This window comes from Leiobunum rupestre, chromosome 2 (assembly GCF_980474605.1).
Source record: "Leiobunum rupestre chromosome 2, qqLeiRupe1.1.hap1, whole genome shotgun sequence".
In the NCBI taxonomy this organism is placed as follows: domain Eukaryota; kingdom Metazoa; phylum Arthropoda; class Arachnida; order Opiliones; family Sclerosomatidae; genus Leiobunum; species Leiobunum rupestre.
This window is the reverse complement of record NC_143385.1, coordinates 57,831,955-57,851,092: the sequence shown is the minus strand read 5'-3', so window position 1 is coordinate 57,851,092 and position 19,138 is coordinate 57,831,955. Positions and strand designations below refer to the sequence as shown.

The following is a 19,138-nucleotide window of genomic DNA, read 5'->3' as shown; positions in this document are numbered from 1 at the left end:
CAATTGCTATTTCCAACCATAGAGCAACCATTATCAGGGTTGCCACGGTACCTGGAAAACCTGGAATTCCTGGAAAAGTCAGGGAATTTCAATGTGGGTCTAAAAATCAGGGAAAAGTCAGGGAATTTTAAAAGTTAGTCTAAAATCAGGGAAATGTCAGGGAATTTAATTTCGGTTGCAATTAGGAAACCTTTACTAAAATTTAGGGTTAAAAATACAAAATTTAGCCACAAAATAAGTCAGGGACAATCTCGGGAGATAGTCAGGAAAAAACCTGGAAAAGTCAGGGAATTTTTATGAGAAAAAACTGTGGCAACCCTGATTATTTCAAAATTACGTTTTTTTAAGTTTCCATAAAAATTGAAGTATTTGAACCAATTTAAACAACTTCTACCTTCTCGGAATAACCCCGAAAAAACCAAATCCAATAAATATTGTAGGCTACGACGAAAGAGAATAATTGTCGGTCGGGTAGACAAGCGCTTGTAAAACCAAATGAATAGCCCCCCGAATAGCTTCTCATCATCGAGGGGAACTCTAAATTTAACTTTTACCCTCAAAAATCGTAAACTTAACGCCATATTCTTGGCCTCGTAACGACTGTCACAATCTAACCTTTCACCGTATCTAAGCCCGCTCAAACGGGTAAAGTACGCGGCGTTGATAGGTATAACGTACGTTCAGTCGACAATGTTCCATTTGTCATCCTTGTTGAAGAAACGCTTTTGAGTGATGAATTTTCTCGGTTTTGGCTCGGCGCTGTAGCAGACGACGTTAAATATAACACCCCAAACAATGTCGGGCGTTGATACGAGGGAGGACAATTTTTTGGAAGACCCGCTAAAAGATATAACCGTGCCAAATGCTTGTTTGTCATGCCACTGCTTTCCCCCTAAATGTTATTTGGTTCTCGTCTCTTTCGGGGTTGGGGGCTTTTGAACATTCACTGCGTTACAAATGATGTGATTCTAGACAAGACTACGATTAATGAATTTGTCTGCTATCTAATTTTAGTCATTTTCTTAGCGGTTTTTGTTGGTGATGTATTTGGATAGATACGTTTTATTTTGTCTATTATTATAAAGCGCAGATTTGGCTGTTTTCAGGCGATTTTTGTCAAGTCCAATGAAAACTGTACACAAGAAATTGCACGACTTTGGACGGGCTGCGTACTCCTTGAGTGGGGTGCTGTGTTTGTTGCTCTTAGCTAGCAGGCGATTTTGATAATGCAATTTGTCTAGTTTGATTCTTTGTACAATTGTTTTTTTTTTTTAACTGTGAGCCCCGTTGAACCAACTGTGTGCCTACGCTGCTCGGTGGTTTCTTTTGGCCTGTTCTCGGACTAAAAGTGTACTCTTTTTACACTAAAACGTTTTATTCGCCTGTTCCGGGATAAGAATTACTCCATTCCATAAACTATTCGCTGGTTCCGGAGTATTAGGGCTACTATTTTTTCTCCTTATGAAAAGGAGGTGTCAAGAGAGTAAATCAAATTTGGTCGTCTGCTAGCCAGAATTTATCTCCTAAAAAGGCCACAGGCAGCCATTTTGTAAAAACGTTTTTACTCCGACTCCAACTATTCGCCACCCCAGAATCGGAGTAAAATGACGTCATAGAATTACTCTCCTTACCCTACTCCGAAATCCCGAAGCACTATAAACTACGTTTAACTCCGCCGATAAGATACACAACGGCGAATTATTTTAACCACTCTCGGGGCGTTCCCGGATTGCCCTGAGAGCGTAAGACAATTCCAGTGCTTCCACTCTGGGAAATTTGAAATTCCCTTTTTCTATATTAGGTAAACAAAAAATTCCCTTTTTTCCCCCTCTTTGATGTTAGAAATTCCCTCAAAATATCCTTATTGATTTCTAACATAATACGAGTTAAATATAACCCCACCGACGGACATCGTATACAGTGAAATCGTACCTAGTATCCAGCGAATTGAATTCGCCGTAAAAAACACATTTTCGGTTTGCACACGTTTTAAAAATTTAGTAATATCTTGTCGTTAAATCTAATTCGTCATCAGTCTTACCTCATCCAACAAGTATACAAAAGTCTCGAAATATGTCGTATTTCCCGAGGTAAAAATTGCTGACAAGCAACAATTTTATATTTATCACATCTTTCTAAATAATAAATTGCGGTTAAAACCTTTTTGCATTATTGCAATCCTTGACAAATAATAAACCAAAAAAAACAAAAACAAAATAAAACGGAAAGTACCTATTGTTAAAAATAGCCTTACATTGTTTTCCAGAAAAATAGGAAAATCCCATTTTTTCCCTTTTTCCCTTTTTTCAAATAAAAATCCCTTTTCTTATTTTTAAAGTTGAAAAATCCATACAAATTGAAGCACTGGACAATTCGTCATAAAAACATATCAAAAAGAAGCCCCACAAAGCTAATTGGGTCAAGAAAAAACCGTGTCTAAATTAAGCCCGTCGTTACGACCGAAGATAAGAATCCAGATTCAATTAACTCGGCAGAACAGATTGCAAAGACAGCAGCGTGTCCGTAAAAAGTGAGGGTTATGGGCCCCGGACATCGATTTTATTGGTCACGCCGAAATAGTCCCTTAATGATTCGCTCCTTTTATTCATTAATCATAGATGGCGCTGTAGCGGCTTTTTATCTGCTCCGTTACTATTAACGTTTGTATACGTACGTGTGTTGTCAAGGAAATCCGTCTTACTGAATCTTTCTTCTCTCTGTTGACAAATTTATACCCCTCTGTCTCCCCCCCCTTCCCCTCGCGCGAGCTCGATTGGATACGGAGTTTGGGCGCGTGAGCAAAACCAGAGAGCGCGCGCCGATTTCACGCGCCGATTTGAAACGCTTTTCCACACGTGCGTTTTTTTTTAAATAGCGGACCTTTATCATGGAGAAATTACCTCCATAGGGACTTGCTACATTGTACATTTATCGCATTATTTGTGACTGAAAACTACCACACGTGTTTTTTTAATAGCTTTTTATCATGGACAAATTACCTCCATAGGGACTTGCTACATTGTACATTTATCGGATTATTTGCGACTGAAAACTACCACACGTGCTTTTTTAATAGCTTTTTATCATGGACAAATTACCTCCATAGGGACTTGCTACACGGTATATTTATCGCGTTATTTATTTGTTTATCGCTACGCCCCCTTTAGTTCGCCATTGAAACCTAGTTAGGTAACGGCTTAAGCAGACGCTATTAGTTATTCCTCGTCGTTATTAGTAAATTTGACTTAATAAATAAAGATACTTGCATTTATATATAATATTTACATCGTATGCTTAGATTTTGATAAGTTTATTTAAGATAAAACGTTCATATGACTTTTTAATTTGTCCGTAGCAGACGCTAGATTATAGGCGCTACTTCGGAGAAACTAATGCCGTTTTGCCGCCTAGACTCGTTTTGGTCGCGAATAAATAACGGCACTAGTTACTGTAGCACATCCATTTATAAATTTCTTCCAAGTAAAAATTAATACAGCGAAATAGAACCTTTCGACTTTTCCAATTAGCATCAATTGGGCAAATATTTTTACGGACAATTTCGAGCTATTTTTGCTGAAACTGAATGTAAAAAGTTGGCAGTGGTGTAGCTCCGAACGCCTTAATGGTGACAATTTGCTTTCAGCTATTGAAATGAAGTATGATATTTAAAAATTAGAAAGGAAATCATTCATTTTATCGGTCTTAACAACGTTTTCTTTTATATTTCGAGAAAACGTGAATAATTAGTTACGGAAATGTTCGATTCACACTTATAATAAAACTAAATTTAACGATTTAATTTTTTTAATCATAAATATCAAAATAGTTAGGAGATTATCATATATTACTTTTCAGTTTCGCCTAGGTAGTACTTACAAGGAGACGACCCCTGGTGTTACACACCGATTTTGTTCAAACTCGGGGCATTGGTAGACCTTCATGTAACTTGAAAAATCCTAAAGGGAATTTATTCAATGGGCAACGGTTTTACTATGGCAACGAAAAATGTTTTTGACAACATAAAATGGAAATTTTCCCATTGAAAATAACATGGGATCCGATTCCAAGGGTCCCATATCAAAATAGTTAGGAGATTATCATATATTACTTTTCAGTTTCGCCTAGGTAGTACTTACTTCAGTAAACGACTTATACGTTCTCACTATATTTAAGTATGTTCTTGCTATTGCGTCAATTGGAGAAAAGAAACTAAAATTCAAAATCTGTAGACGATGACTTATTTTTTACCGATTTAAGTTTATTGCGTGTCAACAGATGGCGACGGTATATCGTTGACAACTACTCTGACTTGTAGCAGGGTTTTGTGTTACGATAAATTTCTCTACCACTATTTTTCCAATATAAATTAAATCATTCAATCTTTTTATGATAATAATAAACGTGGTCTATTTAAGTATTCACAAGTAACTAGTCCCCCTGGGGGTACTTTGTCCTTCTTATATGACGAATGTTTCTACGATGATATTTCCAATATAATTCAATTATTCTCCTTTTTGTGATAATTTCAAAGTGGTCTACATAAATATTCTTAGCTCCTATACCTGGGTAACGAGTCCCTTTTGGGGTACTTTGTCCGTACTTTTACATTACGACGAATTAATTTTCGATATGATTAAATTATTCTTGCCTTTTATGATAATTTCAACGTGGTCTAATTAAACATTCACACATTTGAAGAAACCTGCTCCTTTTCCTGGAGGTTGAGATCTGGAATATAAATATAAAACAAGGTAATAAATTTGTCTGGTATTATATATCGGAGTGGTTCTACTTGACCCTAATGTTATTTATGGTCCCTTTCCGGATATAAACAAGAGACCGAGAGGGTGGTCCAAAACAAAGGAGAGATAACCCTTCGTGAAATTTGTAAACCGCCTGCGCAAAAACTTCCATATCCTGATTTATAGAGGGGAGGTAAATGCTGGAAATATACCAAACTTGATTTTCAACAATAAAATAAACAGAATAATACAGTATAAGCAAATCGCAATAAATTTTATTTTTAATATAAGGGTTAAATTTTTATTTTTATTTTTTTACATTTTGATGTATTTGTTGGATTTAGATATTTCATGGAGGGTTTTCTAGTTTTGTGTACGATTTAATCCGAAGTTATCTGCCTTCATCCAGCTTATTTTTTTTTTGGTTATTCGTAAGTTGAAATACTAAGTCTACATTTCTTGGCTTGGGTTGCTTCACTTTTGAATAACGGTCGGTTTTACGACATGGAGATTTTTTCAATAGTTGTAACTAATTCTATAAACTCAGTTTTTTTTTACAACTTTCAACAATACCTATCAGTAAAATATTTACTGGTACATTATAATATATTTTACTAAGAAGAAAAAGTAGGTCGTTCAGAACAAAAAAACTTACAAATTCAGGCGATGATGGGGACTTTTTCTGGATTCGTGGTTTTTCTCAAAAATCAAACTATTTTTTTTTATAAAATAATCGATTTTTATTGATTTTGGATTTATGGATTTTTTATCTTTATTTTGTAATTTTGGTGGAATTTCGGGTGTTTTTTCTAAAATAGATTTAAAATCTGTATTTAGAAATCTAAAAAAGTAAGGATTTATGGATTTAAAATCTGTATTTAGAAATCTAAAAAAGTAAGGATTTATGGATTTAAAATCTGTATTAAGAAATCTACGGATTTAGGGATTTAAAATCTGTATTAAGAAATCTACGGATTTATGGATTTAAAATCTGTATTTATAAATCTACAGATTTATGGATTTAAAATCTGTATTAAGAAATCTACGGATTTATGGATTTAAAATCTGTATTAAGAAATCTACGGATTTATGGATTTAAAATCTGTATTAAGAAATCTACAGATTTATGGATTTAAAAACTAGTTGTTATTATAGAAAATTAACTAGGTGTTTTTATAGAAAATTAACTAGTTGTTATTATAGAAAATTAAGTAGTTGTTATTATAGAAAATTAACTAGTTGTTATTATAGAAAATTAACTAGTTGTTATTATAGAAAATTAACTAGTTGTTATTCTAGAAAATTAACTAGTTGTTATTCTAGAAAATTAACTAGTTGTTTTTTAAAGAAAATTAACTAGTTGTTATTATAGAAAATTAATTAACTAGTTGTTTTTTAAAGAAAATTAACTAGTTGTTATTATAGAAAATTAACTAGTTGTTTTTATAGAAAATTAACTAGTTGTTTTTGTAGAAAATTAACTAGTTGTTATTATTGAAAATTAACTAGTTGTTATTATAGAAAATTAACTAGTTGTTATTATAGAAAATTAACTAGTTGTTATTTATGGATTTAAAATCTGTATTAAGAAATCTACAGATTTATGGATTTAAAATCTGTATTAAGAAATCTACGGATTTATAGATTGAAAATCTGTATTTAGAAATCTACGGGCTTATGGATTTCAAATCAGTAATTAGAAATCTACGGATTTAAGGGTTTTTAAATTTGTATTTAGAAATCTACGGGTTTATGGATTTCAAATCAGTAATTAGAAATCTACGGATTTACGGTTTTTAAATTTGTATTTAGAAATCTACGGGTTTATGGTCTTAAAATCTGTATTTAGAAATCTACGGATTTATCTTGGGTTTTGTTGATTTATAATACATATTTTTTTGGGATTTTCCATGGACAGAAGGGAAATCTTCTAAATTAAGTTTGAATTAATTAAACAAATTGCTATGTATCACAAAAATGATTTTCACGAAACTATCAATTTTATAAAAAAAAAAACAGCGCTTGCGTAACGCGGTATTTATACTCTAAGCCTATCCTTTTTTTAAATTTATTCATGAGATTTAAATTAATAATTTTTTTCTATTTCTAGGTAAGTATTCAATGTCTTTCAAATTACAAAGTGGCTTCGTTACTGGTTCTTAATATGGATTTGAAAAAATAATCCACACTTAAAACGCTGGTAGCTTTTTCAAAACTATGGTAAGCGAAATAATTAATATTTAATTATAGACGGGATGCCCTTATAATTTTAAGTCTACCCGCTGTTTCGTGTTGTAGCTATTATAATGAGAAAACTCGGATTGCATTTTAAACGAACGGAATGCGGTGTCATAATTCACGGTAGCTAACAATTATAAAAACGCCAGAAATTATATAATTGCTTCGAGTTTTTTTTTTCGTAAAAATTCTTGTTCGTGGCCACCCGCAACGGCCCATTAAAACCATGGATACTATTTAAGACACTTTATTCCGTCTGTGATTTCAATAGTCTCGAGCTGCAGCGTTCAAGTTTCATTTTGAGATTGCCAAGAATGAATATATTTATAATATCATAAGTAACATAATAACGGTAAGTATGACAATTAACGAGATTTACAACCCAACTGATTTTCCTAGTTACTGCGTAATCACTATGTTTTCTCAGTCCAGAGCCCTCTAGTGTTTAAAATACGCGAGACTTCCGCTAAGCCGAAATATCTGGTTTCCGATAGATAGGCGGAATATTGGGGGATCTTAAAATTCATTTTGCGCGTGAAAATACGCCGCCATGTTAGCGTATAAAAGCGGGTCAATAAGCCTGCTATACCTCACAATGTAAAGGTACTGTCACGCGCGAAAACGTAATTTTGAAATCGGGCAATTAGGCTAATATGATAAAAATTAAAAAAGATTTTCTCGGCGCCACGAGCTCACGTTTTTTTATCACGCGTGATTCGCACGCGGGCCTCAAAACAAAGCCAAAGCCCCTCGCGACTCCAGAACGTGCTCTCCGATATTAGGATTAAAAGTAGTCATCCAAAACGGTAAGTCGCGAGTCCAAGTCACACCTTGAGAGTATCAGTGCCGAAAAAAAGGTTCGGTTAGAAAATTACCATTAAAGCAATAGGAAGTGTCATACTTATTGTTACTATGTTACTTATGGTAATATGTGGCTCCTAATCCACTTCACACTCGAAGAGTAAACTCCATCCCCTAAAAGAAATTTAATCAGCTCTGTATTTCATTGGTTCCCTATAACTGACGTCTACCAAACGCTAGTGAAGATCACGTGGATGACGTATTCTATTAAAGGACACATTCTAGTTCATGATGCTCAATATAGTCATCCTCTCTTAGTGATAAATAAATTCTTGATATTAACAGACACCTCTCTAAACCGAAAGATACAAAATTACCTTCGGGCCATTATGATTAAAAATGCACCCCAAAATTCGTATAATTACGACTTTCTATTACTCCAGAAATTAAGTTTTTTTTCTTAATCGTTGGCTTCTTATTATTGATATGGAATTATTCAGTCTGGAGTTATTTGGTCACTGGGTATATATTTCATTGGAATTCTTTTGGAATTTTTTTAGCGTAACGTAATATCAAGAATATTTTAAGTGATATTTAGGTGAACCCTTGAGATATTGGGCTAATATGATTTAAGTTATATTTAGGTGAACCCTTGAGATATTGGACTAATATGATTTAAGTGATATTTAGGTGAACCCTTGAGATATTGGGCTAATATGATTTAAGTTATATTTAGGTGAACCCTTGAGATATTGGACTAATATGATTTAAGTGATATTTAGGTGAACCCTTGAGATATTGGGGTAATATGATTTAAATGATATGTAGGTGAGCCCTTGAGATATTGTGCTAATATGATTTAAGTGATATTTAGGTGAACAATTGAGATATTGGGCTAATATGATTTAAGTGATATTTAGGTGAACCCTTGAGATATTGGGCTAATATGATTTAAGTGATATTTAGGTGAACCCTTGAGATATTGGGCTAATATGATTTAAGTGATATTTAGGTGAACCCTTGAGATATTGGGCTAATATGATTTAAGTGATATTTAAGTGAACCCTTGAGATATTGGGCTAATATGATTTAAGTGATATTTCGGTGAACCCTTGAGATATTGGGCTAATATGATTTAAGTGATATGTAGGTGAACCCTTGAGATATTGGGCTAATATGATTTAAGTGATATTTAGGTGAGCCCTTGAGATATTGTGCTAATATGATTTAAGTGATATTTAGGTGAACAATTGAGATATTGGGCTAATATGATTTAAGTGATATGTAGGTGAACCCTTGAGATATTGGGCTAATATGATTTAAGTGATATTTAGGTGAACCCTTGAGATATTGGGCTAATATGATTTAAGTGATATTTAGGTGAACCCTTGAGATATTGGGCTAATATGATTTAAGTGATATTTAAGTGAACCCTTGAGATATTGGGCTAATATGATTTAAGTGATATTTCGGTGAACAATTGAGATATTGGGCTAATATGATTTAAGTGATATGTAGGTGAACCCTTGAGATATTGGGCTAATATGATTTAAGTGATATTTAGGTGAGCCCTTGAGATATTGGGCTAATATGATTTAAGTGATATTTAGGTGAGCCCTTGAGATATTGTGCTAATATGATTTAAGTGATATTAAGGTGAACCCTTGAGATATTGGGCTAATATGATTTAAGTGATATTTAGGTGAACCCTTGAGATATTGGGCTAATATGATTTAAGTGATATTTCGGTGAACCCTTGAGATATTGGGCTAATATGATTTAAGTGATATTTAGGTGAACCCTTGAGATATTGTGCTAATATGATTTAAGTGATATTTAGGTGAACCCTTGAGATATTGGGCTAATATGATTCTTCATGTTTTTTAATGTAGTTTGTTTCGATAATGACTGTTTAAATCAATATCTACCTAAAAACTAAACACTTCACTAGCCAATGCCTATTGGAAATAATTAATTTTATAAAATAAAAAGTGGTCTTGCCCAATTTGTTAAAATGTTGCTCTTACGTCACAAGGCACAGCTTTATTAGTATATTTTTCGCACGAGCGATTCGCACGCGCGCTAGAAAAACTTATATTTTTCTAACGTGTAAAATGCTCGCGCACTTTTTTTTCATTTTAGGGAGCTCGCGCGAAATCGCTCGAGCCCGTTTACGCTAAAATTTATCAAGACGCACGTGGGACTTTTTTTAACAAGTTGAATAAGACATAAATATAATTTCCGGTTCTTAAACTTCCGATTAGTCTATGACAGCCTATTATCAACATTACTTCTGGTAGTATTTTAATTTGATGAGTAAAACAAAATAGTTTTACGTATTTTTTAAATTAAAACCAAACGCTTCCGGTATTCGGCGTCACTTCCGTTTTCTACTCTTAGTACTTCCGGACTTTTTATAAGCGGCTTCGTGTCTTTGATCTTTCTGTTTCGTTTGGAATGAATGAGCACATTAGAGGGCCTTTTTTAAGTAATCGCAATTCTACCGGATGAGGAATTTTTCTAACTCTAAAATGAGGGCTGGGCCTTTTTTGGGGGAAAACTTCCCGTATTGAGTAGGCGGTTCACAGAATTATTAATGTAATTTGTAACCAGAATGGGTTTAGAAATCGCTTTAACATTCTTCCAAGTATAAATATATTCGTGATAAGGATCTAAATTACATTTTTGGTCATTTTATTTAAAATTTGCTATTATTATCCTTAAATTGTTTGTAGCATAAGTGACATGTGGTTCCAATTTATAGAGGTCGGGGACGGTTAATCATATCCATGTTTAAATTGATTTTTTTCGGGATAACAATGTAAACAAAGAAATTTACCGGTTAATATTTCAGAAAATGATTAAAAAACATGTATTATTCGTAAAAGTTGAGTTTTTTATCGAAAAAAACGTCGTTTTTCCGATTAATTTTCAAAGTTTATAAAAAAATTAATCGGATAATACAGAAATAGAAATTACTTGATCAAAAAATTTTACGAATAATTTTGAGAGCTTTATCTATTGAATAAAAGTTAACCATCCCTGACCTCTATCAATTTAAATATCTGAATTTGCTTCTCATACTTGTTATTGAATACAGAAGATATGGCAGAGAAAAAACATTCATAACCCTGTATCTTATCTGATAAGATTATATGTTAGTTTTATCTGAATACGTTAACTGATCTGCTAATCAGTTAATCAAAAACAATTTTTCAATTTTAGTATAAATTTCCTTTTTATTAAACGCATTACCTCATGTAAAGTAAACGTTATATTTACCTTTTGAGCTAATAAATCGGTGTAAAAATAGATTGTAAATTCGGCTGATTTTAATGTTATGATTTTCTTCAAAAAATGGTTGGTCTGATTTTGATACATTTAAAATTAGTTGTTATTAAAGAAAATTAACTAGTTGTTATTATAGAAAATCAACTAGTGGTTATTAAAGAAAATTAACTAGTTGTTATTAAAGAAAATCAACTAGTAGTTATTAAAGAAAATCAACTAGTGGTTATTAAAGAAAATTAACTAGTTGTTATTAAATAATAATGTAAATTGACACATTTTTGTTCATACATTAGAATAAAATTTAATGTAAATTAACATATTTTTGTACATACATTAGAATAAAATAAAATGTAAATTGACAGATTTTTCTACATACATTAGAATAAAATATAATGTAAATTGACATATTTTTGTTCATACATTAGAATAAAATATGTTTGTTCATACATTAGAATAAAATATGATGTAAATTTAAATATTTTTGTACATATGTTAGAATAAAATATAATGTAAATTGACATTTTTGTAGTAGAAGATACAATTTAATTTCCCGGCTAACGCCACTTTTCGTGGAGCGTATGAACGAAAATTAAGCGTGTTTTACAAAGTCGAGACGCAAACTGTGCTCACCTACAAAGTTGGGCAAAAAAAAGTATTATTTACTAACTTCCTATCCAGATAATCTTTTTGGAATATTAGCTTTTAACTAACTTCCCTCAAAATTTCAAATTTATTATTGATTTAAATTTTCCTTATTTTCGCGGATATCCTAATTGAATTTCAGTTATTAAAATTATTCACCCAGAGCCGGTTTCGTTAGACTTCAGAAAACCAACCCCCCCCCCCCCCCCCCCATCCCCAAAAAATCTAGAAATAGTTTCCTTAATTATACAGACCGAACGATAAAAGTTCTGGTCGAGATGTTCTCCTTTTCTCCTGTTATTCACCCCCCTCTTAGAAATTAGTCCTGTTTAAAATTCAGTCGTGGTACGTGGTAGATGGATCTAATTAATTTTTAGAACGCCCAGCACCTTAATTGAATTGATACACATCGAATGATTGGCATACGCACTTTTTTTATACATATAAAATATGGGAATCAAATCTTTATTTTAAAGTTTGAACTTGGGTGCCGCAATTATTTTAATTGCGTACGGTTACATTTTTTTAGAAATAAATAGAATACCATTAAAAGAAATAATTTTCATATTGCAAATGTTTGAAAGAGCATCTTTTACAGGGTTACCACATTTCTATAATTTAGAATTTTTCCTATATTTTGATTGTTATCCTATAACTTACAATTGTTAGTATAGTAAGGGTAGGGAATTGTTGGCTCGCTTGCCGCCACCCTCCTACGCAATTCAACCCGGCCACCCGAATTAAAAGGCAATTAAAGTCGCTAAATGACTTAGGCCTAAGGTGGTGCCTTGGGTAATAGCCTAGCTGATTATTAAGTTCCTATAATTTGACAATTTTACTATATTTTCCTTTTTTTCGTATTTGATTTCAATATAGTTTTAAAATTCATTAGAAGCCAGCATTCTACTAAAGTACTAATCTCATTGGCTTTTACGGCTGGCTGGTATTTTAAAATGAAAATGTATTATTATTTTAATAGATTTATCTAGTCAGTCTGTAATGTTTTCGTATTAAATGTAATATTTCTAATTTGACGAAAACCTAAGGGTTGAAAGCTCACTTAAAAAATCTTTAATAATTAAATATCCATGTGTTACTCCGTTTAAATTTTTTTCATTATATATTTCCTTGGATCAAAATAAAAACTTTAATGTTTATGTAATATTTCTATTCAATCAAAGTTCCTTTAAAAGCATTTGATTTATCATTATTCAAAATTATTCCTATAATTTCTTATTAATTCCCCTGGACGTTCAAATAATTTCCTGTATTTATATAAAAATGACTCGTAGAATTTCCTATATTTATATAAAAAATAACTCGTAGAATTTCCTATATTTATATAAAAAATAACTCGTAGAATTTCCTATATATAAAAAATAACTCGTAGAATTTCCTATACATATAAAAATTACTCGTAGAATTTCCTATATTTATATAAAAAATAACTCGTAGAATTTCCTATATTTATATAAAAAATAACTCGTAGAATTTCCTATATTTATATAAAAAATAACTCGTAGAATTTCCTATACATATAAAAATTACTCGTAGAATTTCCTATATTTATATAAAAAATAACTCGTAGAATTTCCTATATTTATATAAAAAATAACTCGTAGAATTTCCTATACATATAAAAATTACTCGTAGAATTTCCTATATTTATATAAAAATGACTCGTAGAATTTCCTATATTTATATAAAAAATAACTCGTAGAATTTCCTATACATATAAAAATTACTCGTAGAATTTCCTATATTTATATAAAAAATAACTCGTAGAATTTCGTATATTTATATAAAAAATAACTCGTAGAATTTCCTATATTTATATAAAAATGACTCGTAGAATTTCCTATATTTATATAAAAAATAACTCGTACAATTTCCTATACATATAAAAATGACTCGTAGAATTTCCTATATTTATATAAAAATGACTCGTAGAATTTACTATATTTATATAAAAATGACTCGTAGAATTTACTATATTTATATACAAGTTACTCCTAGAATTTCCTATATTTATGTAAAAATTATTTGTAGAATTTCCTATAAAATGATTAAATATTTGTTATATTTCCTATAAATAAATTGAAGGGTTTTCTGTGGTCACCCTGCTTTTATCAGTTTGGGATTCGCCAAAGCCCTCTATCGACTTTTAATTCCTTTGAAACATTATCACCGTTAACCTTAACAAGATTTAATGTAAAAGGGAAACCAAAGAACTGAAGAGAAAACCCCTTTTACTATTTGAGAGATAACTCAGAAACTAAACGCGGAAGGAGAAGTTCCGAGTCCTCAGCCAGTGCCACTATCTGGGATCGAACCCGGGGTCATCTTGCTCCACCCAACGCTTTTGCAGGGTTCAAATGATGCTTCAAAATACTTTTCGGAATAAAAATGCTGCGTAAAACGTTTCTCGAATGACTTTTTAAAAATATCTCAAACATACAGGGGTTCCCAAAAGTGTGTTTTTTTTTTCATTTTATTTCCCCCATAGCGATGGGATAAAATTTAGTATTTCTTTAATTTTGACCAACTAAAATTTTAGCTAGAAAATGAGTTGACGTTAAATTATTGTGATAATTATCTTTACTTTTAAGAGGCATGTTTTTGAGACATAGTCGACAATTTTTAAACGTGTTAATATGGTCATTTTCGAAACAGTTTTAAAGGCGATGGTTTTTGCTAGATTGGTGCATTTTTTAAATTAACCTACTAGTTATATTTTAAACAAATCTAAAATTTGACGAATCAACTCAAAATCATATATTTTATGGCGTAAAATCTAGATACATTTTTTTATTAATGAGTAATAAAGTAAAATTTATTCCGGGCGTATTTGAAAACAAAAATATTTTATAAAACAGGTATTCCCATTTTTCTATAATTTGGAAGAACCTCATTTTGAAATCAGTAGAAATGGTTAGGAAAAAAGTCAAACAATTTGAATTTGAAAATTTTGCGCAATTTATTTTCAAGCATAAATGAAGTGATAATCGGTATCTTTAATTTTTACGAAGAGAAAAATATTTTTATCATTACAATTAGTTCCAATTGCCCTAACTGCCCGGCAACACTGCACGCGGTATATCGGACCAAAAACTCTATTGCAAGATACTTAGAATTTAGTTCCCACAGAATGCGAGTATAATGGATAGAATTAAGTATCTCCGATCCAATTAGACACGCTTAAAATCACCCAATTTATCCGTCTAAAACGCCATCTAGTATTTGATGACGGTATTACAAAACAAAAACTAGAACCCAAACTGTATTTGAGCTAACCCAACTTCGGCCAAATACTTGGTTGCTTTCGGGGCTGCGTGTATAAAGGCAGATTGGAAAAATCCTAAAAAGCTTAGAGAGTGGACAGTGTCTAAAATAGCTTCCCCGCGAGTCTCTTTGGATTTGTTGGAATGTAATTGAAAACAATCCTTTTTTGTTTTCTCTTTTTGTAGTTTAATGTTATTACCTCATGATCCGTGTAACTAGTTTTTGTTCCTTTTCGTTCAACGTTAGTTGGTACTTGTAGTCGACATACGGTGAAGGCGGTCAATATCGGGCAATAGTATCGGGTGACGCGTTGGGTGGTAGCGAAGAGTACCCTAGCGTTCATTTTGGCCAAAGAAATATAATAAAGAGCTGTATTTTGGTCATCTTTTGTACGTCGTCTTTTGAAAGTGAAACGGGTCGTCATGGCAACGCTTTTCATGGCGCAATGAAAAGATGACAACTGATAGACGAGCTCGAATCGTCGTCGCCCTCGTAAATGTCACTTTTCGGTAGTTCCGCGATGATTCATTTCGGAGGAGGGCTTTTCTATCATCTCCATTCTTTCAAAGACACAAGATATTACTAATTCTTTCTTATTGTCACAAATTATTGTTGCAAAATAGACCGATTTCAAACTTTTCTATATTATTATTTATTATTATTATAAAATGCTGTCTATTTTTTAACCCGATAAAATGCTGTTAATTTTTTTAACCCGATAAAATGTAAATTTTTGAACCCGATAAAATGCTGTTAATTTTTTTAACCCGATAAAATGAAAAAAATTTTATCCGATAAAATGCTGTTAATTTTTTTAGCCCGATAAAATGTAAATTTTTTAACCCGATAAAATGCTGTTAATTTTTTTAACCCGATAAAATGAAAAAAATTTTATCCGATAAAATGCTGTTAATTTTTTTAACCCGATAAAATGTAAATTTTTTAACCCGATAAAATGCTGTTAATTTTTGAACCCGATAAAACGCTTCCAATTTTCGAAACCAATAAGACGCTCCTAATTTTCGAACCTGATAAAATGTTGTCAATCTTCGAGCCGGAATAAATTTGCAAACTTTCAAACCCGATAAAATGCTGCCAATTTTCGAACCCGATAAATTGATGAAGTGTTACCAATATTTGAATCTGATAAAACTTTGACAATTTTCGAGCCAGAATAGAATCTGCAAACTTTCGAGCCGGAATAAATTCTGCAAATTTTCGAGCCGGAATAAATTCTGCAAACTTTCGAGCCGGAATAAATTCCGCAAACTTTCGAGCCGGAATAAATTCCGCAAACTTTCGAGCCGGAATAAATTCCGCAAACTTTCGAGCCGGAATAAATTCCGCAAACTTTCGAGCCGGAATAAATTCTGCAAATTTTCAAACCCGATAAAATGTTGAAAAGTTCGAGCCCGATAAATTTGTAGGAAATTTTCGGAGGCCGATAAAATGTTGTATCCGATGATTTCATAATTTAATGGAGAATATAAAATAGCTAAAAGAAAGAGCACCATAGACCCCGAAATTATCGTTGGGGGCTGAAATGGGCAGATGAATCTTTTGACGGTAAAATGCGAGTGTGTTTCCACCCTCTGAATTGAATTTTGAAGTGTTAATTAAAGACGAGGTTAAATTGTGTCGGGGTCAAATCCGCGTTGAGCCGCACGTCATCCGGGAATATGTATTTTGACATCCGCTCTCAGCGCGCATGGCACTCGCGGCTCCTCCTACTTTGCGGCTCGGATATATTCGGTATAACACTTCCAGCCCTCTCTCCGAAATGCTTTTAAGCAGCCCCCTCTGGCGGGTTTTTAAGACATTACATTTGATTGGAAGTGAAGGTGGCATTTGGCATCGTATACTTTTTAATATTCAGATTAGAAGCGGCTCAATTGGTGATGGCTCGAGGGGCGGTAATTGTTTAGCCAAAATTCCCGTTTTTTTAATGGATGATTGCGTCACGGTTTAGAGAACCCGTGAAGCGTGGTTCGTGATAGAATCGGGTAATATTCTAATGGTGGTCGATGTTCGGAAGTTTCTTTGACGTGTATGCAAATGGTCGTCGGTGTTCCTAATTTTATTTCACTCGTATACGTATGGTCGTTAAGGTACGTAAGCCTTTTTACCCGTATGTAAATGGTCTTTGAGGCCCGTAAGCCATTTTACCCGTATGCAAATGGTCGTCGATGTCCGTGAGCCCTTTTAGCCGTATGCAAATGGTCGTCGGTGATCCTAAGCTTATTTCACTCGGATGCAAATGGTCGTTGAGGTCCGTAAGCCTTTTTACCCATATGCATATGGTCGTCGAGGTCCGTAAGCCTTTTTACCCATATGCATATGGTCGTCGAGGTCCGTAAGCCTTTTTACCGTATGCAAATGGTCGTCGATGTCCGTAAGCCCTTTTAGCCGTATGCAAATGGTCGTCGAAGTCCGTAAACCTTTTTAGCCGTATGCAAATGGTCGTCGAAGTCCGTAAGCCTTTTTAGCCGTATGCAAATGGTCGTCGATGTCCGTAAGCCATTTTACCCGTATGCATATGGTTGTCAATGTCCGTAAGCCTTTTTACCCGTATGCAAATGGTCGTCGAGGTCCGTAAGCCTTTTTACCCGTATGCAAATGGTCGTCGATGTCCGTAAGCCCTTTTACCCGTATGCATATGGTTGTCAATGTCCGTAAGCCTTTTTACCGTATGCAAATGGTCGTCGAGGTCCGTGAGCCCTTTTAGCCGTATGCAAATGGTCGTCGGTGATCCTAAGCTTATTTCACTCGGATGCAAATGGTCGTCGGTGATCCTAAGCTTATTTCACTCGGATGCAAATGGTCGTTGAGGTCCGTAAGCCTTTTTACCCGTATGCAAATGGTCGTCGAGGTCCGTAAGCCTTTTTACCCATATGCATATGGTCGTCGAGGTCCGTAAGCCTTTTTACCCATATGCATATGGTCGTCGAGGTCCGTAAGCCTTTTTACCCGTATGCAAATGGTCGTCGATGTCCGCAAGTCCTTTTACCCGTATGCATACGGTTGTCAATGTCCGTAAGCCTTTTTACCGTATGCAAATGGTCGTCGGTGTCCGTAAGCCCTTTTAGCCGTATGCAAGTGGTCGTCGAAGTCCGTAAACCTTTTTAGCCGTATGCAAATGGTCGTCGAAGTCCGTAAGCCTTTTTAGCCGTATGCAAATGGTCGTCGGTGATCCTAAGCTTATTTACCTCGTATGCAAATGGTCGTTGAGGTCCGTAAGCCATTTTACCCGTATGCATATGGTCGTTGAGGTCCAAAGCCTTTTTAGCCGTATGCATATGGTCGTCGAGGTCCGTAAGCCCTTTTACCCGTATGTAAATGGTCATCAGTGAAGCTTATTTAACTCGTATGCAAATGGTCGTCGAGGTTCGTAATCGTCTTTGACGTGTATGCAAATGGTCATAAATGTCCGAAAATTTCTAGGGCGCATATATTGTTTTTAACAAACATCTTGGTCATTTGAATTTTATATTGATATATTATATTTAAATGAATTTTTTTATTTTAACGAGTAACTGATTCAAGAAATAATTTTGAAACTTTTAATAATAAACAAACTAGATTTCAACCCAAAGTTTAATGACATTTTCACCAGATTGACTTTCTACAATACAATTAGTCCTTTTGCAATAATCTCTTTTCGAATAAAGACCCATTACAAGCTAATTTTCTCAACTTACGCGTGACGTCACCCGGTTTCCATTTATAGAACAATCATCGCTTGTTTTAGAGAAAAGTAAGAAAGGACAAGTGTCACTGTCGTAAGCGTCCTGCCTGGCTACGCTATTAAGCGCCCAAGTGAATCACGTCCGCGGAACCCTCTGGTGTAAAAACGGGGAAATATTTGCGCGAGAAAAAGGGGGAGGGGAGGATTTCATCTCCCCCCATTGACACGTTCTTATGAGTAAGAAAAATTCTTCCCCAGAAATGGCAAAAAAAACCTATCTTACGTAACCCCCCTTACTTTTAAAAGCTCGCGCTTTTTCCAAAAAAAATGTTGTGTAGTTCTTCTGGCGTCGGGATCACGTTCAACATCCCTTCTCATCAACTTTTCGCTTGGCGGGAGATTGCCGCTTCTGAGGACTGACGCGTGATAAGATATGCCCGGCTTAGTTTTCCCTTCG

The 19,138-nt window shown here is 33.6% G+C and overlaps 1 long non-coding RNA gene across 1 annotated transcript in view; it reads left to right on the top strand.

Moving 5' to 3' along the window:
• The window catches only part of LOC149958542 (uncharacterized), a 126,052-nt gene extending 119,096 nt beyond the window's left edge, over positions 1–6,956 (top strand). The window contains exon 2 of the long non-coding RNA XR_016478299.1: positions 6,853–6,956. This is a non-coding gene — a long non-coding RNA (uncharacterized LOC149958542). The remainder of the gene's footprint in view (positions 1–6,852) is intronic.
• Positions 6,957–19,138: the final 12,182 nt, after the last annotated feature.